A 6,136-nucleotide genomic window follows, 5' to 3' on the forward strand; every position below is an offset into this window, starting at 1 on the left:
TTGAGGAGATCTGGGTCCCACGGGCTGAAGTAACTGGGGTCCTCAGACAGAGGGGACTGGGGATCTTATGTCTGATGTAAAATGCGCACGGTGAGAAAACTTGGGATCTGTGAGGCTGAGGAAATTGGGGGTTTCTTATTAAGGGACTTTAGGGCTCCAATAGGGAGGACAGTTAGGGTCTTGAGGAGGAAGAGGTTTAAGAGCTCCCAGGCGGAGGTATTCAGGGTCTCCGAGGTTTAGGAAATTTGGTCTCCTTGCGTGTGGTATTTTGGGGGTGCCTCAGGCTGAGGGGATCTGGTGTTAATCTATGTATTTGAGGGTCACAGCACTAGGGGATTCGGTCTTTCTGTGGGTGAAGGGACTTGTAATCCCTGAAGCTGACGAGACGCAAGCCCCCTTCAGATTAGGACTCAGGTTACTCAAAGCTGACAGGATTTCTGGCCTCCCACCCTGGAATTTGAAGCCATCAGGCTAACGGTTTATGATGGCTGCCCAGGACGCGTTCCCTTCAGCCTCCCCGCTGTCCTGCCGCACTGCCCACCCTGTCCCCGGGAGCGCTAGAGGTCCAGCGAAGTCCAGTCCTTCGGCGCTGAGGTGAAGTGAAGGGCCAGCAGCCTGCCTGTACCCTGTCAGGCACAAGCGACCAATCGGTGTTGTGACTGAGGCGGTCTGGCCAATAGGCGCCCGGAGGGTGGGGAGCACGATGGAGGCCCCGCCCCACCGCTCGGGGATTGGCTGCTCTGTGGGCGTGCCTGTCACGCCTCCAGTGCGCAGGCGCAGCTTGGCTGGTCTCTTTGTTTTCAGGCATGGCCTCTGAGGCCTGGATCCTCAGGTGGGCGGGCTGTCCTCAGGCTGAATGTCTCTTTCCAGTGCCCTCAACTGGAATCTCGGGTCCACCAGACTGTAACCGCGATCCCGGAGTTTATCCTAGGCCCACTGTGCCCTGCCTTATCAAATCCAGTTTTGGCGAGAACTCTTATGTGGTGAGTACTGCATTATTCAAGGGAAACGGTGTAATTAACTACATTCTGATGAGACACAAGATAAACACAGTATGGTCAAAGATTTAAGCACAGCGCTTGGAATAAGGATGTTAGAAAAAACTTGGAGGATTTTTAACCTGAAAGTAGAAGTGGCACTGATGAGCCATCTGTTTATTTAATGTGGGTATGAAAAGTCTTCAGAAATGAGGTATAAGTAAAACCTCAAAGCCTTGCAAGTGTTTTCTGTAAGCCAAGGCATCGATCTGGAGGATTGTGGATCCATAGAGCTGAGTTTGCCCGACACCTACTGGCCTCACAAGATAAAATAGGGACACTGGTTCTGGCCCTTAGCTAGCTTTGCTCACAGAAAAATAATGTAATTTCCATGCATTGGAAGCAAAGCGACTGATTGTAGAATTAGCATCAAGTGGTGGTTGGGAGTCTGGATGGAGAAATGTTATCAGAAAAGCGAGTTTCCCTCTTGGTGGGTGTAGAGCCAGAAGGTACAACGCAGCCAAAGCTCATGGGAGGGAAATGTGTATTACTTGCAGAGCTATGGAGAACAACATGGAGCTTTCCAGAGCAGTGTCTCTGTAAACCACAAAGTTGGGGAAGCTTTAATCTATGAGTACAGGCATGTTCCAGCTTCTGTGGTGACTCAGATGGTCAACAATCTCTGCATAGCAGAAGACCCGGGTTCAACCCCTAAATGAGGATGATCCCAAGAGGAGGGCAGTGCAGTCCACTCCAGTATTCTTGCCTGGAGAATCCCATGGACAGAAGAGCCTGGTGGTCCATGGGGTTGCAGAGAGGCAGACATGAGTGAGTGACTAGCACTTTAACTTGACAGACATGTTCATTAATGGTCTTGGGCTGTGGGAGACTCCAAGCTTCATTTGATTGAAGTCTTGAGAGTCAGAACCAGTCACCATCAGCATGCCTTACATTCAAGCTGGTCTGGTATACATATAGCTATCTATTCTTGATATAGATATAGATATCTATTCTTCTTCATATTCTTTCCCCTTATCAGTTCAATTCAGTCACTCAGTCGTGTCTGACTCTTTGCAGCCCCATGAACTGTAGCACGCCAGGCCTCCCTGTCTATCAGTAACTCCCGGAGTTTACCCAAACTCGTGTCAACTGAGTCGGTGATGCCACCCAACCATCTCATCTTCTGTTGTCCCCTTCTCCTCCTGCCCTCAATCTTTCTCAGCATCAGGGTCCTTTGAAATGAGTCAGCTCTTCACATCAGGTGGCCAAAGCATTGGAGTTTCAGCTTCAACATCAGTGTTTCCAATGAACACTCAGGTCTGATCTCGTTTAGAATGGACTCTTGCATCCCCTTGTCGTCCAAGGAATTCTCGACCCTTCTCCAACACCGCAGTTCAAAAGCATCCATTCTTCAGCACTCAGTTTTCTTTAGAGTCCAACTCTCCCATCCATATATGACCACTGGTAAAACCATAGCCTTGACTAGACAGACCTTTGTTAGCAAAGTAGCATCTCTGCTTTTTAATATACTGTCTAGGTTGGTAGTAACTTGTCTTCCAAGGAGTAAGTGTCTTTGAATTTCATGGCTGCAGTTACCATCTGCAGTGATTTTGGAGTACCCCAAAATAAAGTCAGCCACTGTTTCCCCATCTATTTGCCATGAAGTGATCTGACCAGATGCCATGATCTTAGTTTTCTCAATGTTGAGCTTTAAGCCCACATTTTCATTCTCCTCTTTCACTTTCATCAGGAGGCCCTTTATTTCTTCTTCACTTTCTGCCATAAGGGTTGTGCCATCTGCATTGCTGATATTTCTCCTGGCAATCTTGAATTTAGTTTGTGCTTCCTTCAGCGTGGTATTTCTCATGATGTCCTCTGCTTAGACTTTAGATAAGCAGGGTGACAATATATAACGTTGATATGCTCCTTTCCCGATTTGGAACCAGTCTGTTGTTCCATGTCTGGTTCTGACTGTTGCTTTTTGACCTGCATACAGATTTCTCAAGAGGCAGGTCAGGTGGTTCGGTATTCCCATCTTTTGGGAATTTTCCACAGTTTATTGTGACCCACACAGTCAAATGCTTTGGCATAGCCTCTAAAGCAGAAATAGATTTTTTTTTTTTCTGGAACTCTCTTGCTTTTTCGGTGATCCAGTGGATGGTGGCAATTTGATCTCTGGTTTCTCTGCCTTTTCTAAAACCAGCTTGAAGATCGGTAAGTTCACAGTTCATGTATTGGTCAAGCCTGGCTTGGAGAATTTGGAGCATTATTTTGCTAGTGTATGAGATGAGTGCAATTGTGGGGTAGTTTGAGCATTCTTTGGCATTGCCTTTCTTTGGGATTGGAATGAAAGCTGACCTTTTCCTGTCCTGTGACCACTGCTGAGTATTCTAAATTTGCTGACAGATTGAGTGCAGCACTTTCACAGCATCATCTTTTAGGATCTGAAATAGCTCAACTGGAATTCCATGACCTCTGCTAGCTTTGTTTGTAGTGATGTCTCCTAAGGCCCTCTTGACTTCACATTCCAGGATGTCTGGCTCTAGATGAGTGATCACTTCATCATGACTGTCTGGTCCATGATGATTTTTTTTGTACAGTTCTGCTGTGTTTTCTTGCCACCCCTTCTTAATATCTTCTGCTTCTGTTAGGTCCATACCATTGATGTCCTTTACTGAGCCCATCTTTGCATGAAATGTTCTCATAAGCATGTTTTAAGGTTGCTATTGCAGGGAATGGCCACAAGGGGTCAGGACATTTTCATGCCCAGTTGTAATTGCCTTGAAATTGAAAACCTTCCAAGTTTTCACTCAAGACTGTAATTCAATATGGAATGTACCTGAAGAAACACCCAAAAGCTTGCGTGTTCTTTCGGGACATTCTTGTTTATTTATTGTAATAATTTTTTTAAATTTACTGGCAGTGCCATGTTGCATGTGGGATTTTTAGTTTCCCGACCAAGTGTCGAACCCTTGCCCCCTGCATTTGAAGCACAGAATCTTAACCACTGGACTGCAGGGAAGTCCCCCGAAGCATTACTTTTTTAAACTAACTTATATTTCATATTGTAGTAACATTGATATACCATGTGTTGTTGGTGGCAGGTGAATCGAATGTGTTTACTATTTTGTTGTTGTTCAGTTGCCGAATCAGGTCTTTTTGTAGGAGTGTTCCCTTTTCTACAGGCCCTGTTATACTGATAAGACATCTATTTGTATATACATAAGTGTACATAAATGTAAATATCTAGGTACATAGATATGTAAATGTCCAGAGAGAGATATAAATGTGTAAGTACGTAGGTATACAAATGTCTATATGCATAGAAATATAGATTCTAGGTACATAGATGTATAAATACCTAGCTTCATATAAATATCTATATACATAGACATATAAATATGTATATAGATATAGACATAACTATATATGTATATACAGATATAAATATCTATTATAGATACATATAGGCATAGATATCTATATACATAGACATGTAAATATCTGTATACACGGAGGAGGTTTACACAGTGGACAATGAAGGAGACCACCTTATAGACAAAGTAAGTGATATAGATAGTGGCATTTATAAGAGCATACTAAGAGAGAGAAACATAAACAATTTCAAACAAAGAGAACACAGCTAAGCAAGATGCATGTGACTAGTTTTAATCAGATGGCAATAAACCAACAAGTCCCCAGGGGGTCAGTAGCTGATGGCAAAGTCTGGAAGTGTGTGATAGTGAAAACAAGTTAAATGTTTCATCTTTGTTTACAAAATTTACCTTATAAATTTTTGGATTCATACTTGCTACCTCCTTAAGTATGTATCATCCTATATATCCTCATATACCCACATCCAAACTGTTTCAACTCAAATCAAGCATAACTCCAACTTGTTGCAACTCTAGTTAGTCAATTGTTGCAATTTCATGAAAAAGACACATTGTGATTCTCTTATATAGACCAGAAATGGTTAGGATTTCTATCTAATATATATATATTTTTTTAGTGTCCTTAGAGATCATTTAAAATTTCAACTCTTCTCCCTGCTTCACCTTGTTCTGGTTCAATTGACATTGGAAAAGTTATGGAAAGAGTGTTTAATATAATCTGAACTAACCAGGTATCTATTGTTTTGTGTACATAAATATCTGAGAAGTAGACTTCGATGGACATAAAAATAAATATTGTGGATATAGAACATAATTAGAAATTGCTAGAGTCATTTGACCAGGGAGCAATCACAATGGATCCACTTCATCTCCCAGACCCATGAGGACAAGTTTATCTTGGTAATAATATCAGCGACTGAGGAATTAAAGTGCTGAAAGTTGTTGCTGAACAATAAGACGCTGGAATTCTTGGCCTGAGGAGGAGACGAATTCATTCCAGGGCCAGAGACGATGAAGAAGGAAATCATAGGTCCTGGACTCCATCTCAGGCCTGTCTGTGCTGATCGTGCTCGGCCAGCTCTCCCGTGGACTCTGAACTCTCTGCTTAGTGCCTGTGGGAACGACAATGGAAGGATAAGACTCCCTCCAGACAGGGGAACCTTGAAGATCACATCCAGGTTACTCATCACCTAAGAGAAAACAGACACTAATCACCCCTGCCTCCGGACACTGTCTATCAGGATGTAAGCACAGGCTTATCGGTTATTAACTGGTTGGAATGTAACCACGGGCTTATTGATTATTGACTATTGACACGTGAATGATGGGGTTATTGTGACTGTATTTACCCTTCCTTTGTAAGCATCAAGGGATTGGGGTGGTGGGTTTGGACACGTACACACGGGGTATGAAAGATTTTCACAAATGCTGGTTGGGGCCCTTGGCTAAGAGGAACTGCACTCCACTCTCTGCATTGTCCTTCTGAGTGAATTTGTTTCCCGGAAAGCATGGCTGTAACATTTGGTGCGTTGGCCGGGAAGCTCCTCACTTTGAGGAGACACGTCTCATTTGAGGCCACCCCGAGGCTTTGTAGCTTGAATCTCCTAGAGGGGGGAAGGTGCCTCGCCCCTCTGGAAGGATTCTGCTTTTCAACGCCGGGACCTTTCACGTCAGCAGGTAGTGGACGGCAGCAGGGGAACTGAGCGCTCAGGTGAGGAGGAACCCACCCGGCAGGGTGGAAGAGGGCGCCTGATCACCCCCCTG

The sequence above is a fragment of the Muntiacus reevesi genome, chromosome 2 (assembly GCF_963930625.1).
Source record: "Muntiacus reevesi chromosome 2, mMunRee1.1, whole genome shotgun sequence".
Lineage (NCBI taxonomy): Eukaryota > Metazoa > Chordata > Mammalia > Artiodactyla > Cervidae > Muntiacus > Muntiacus reevesi.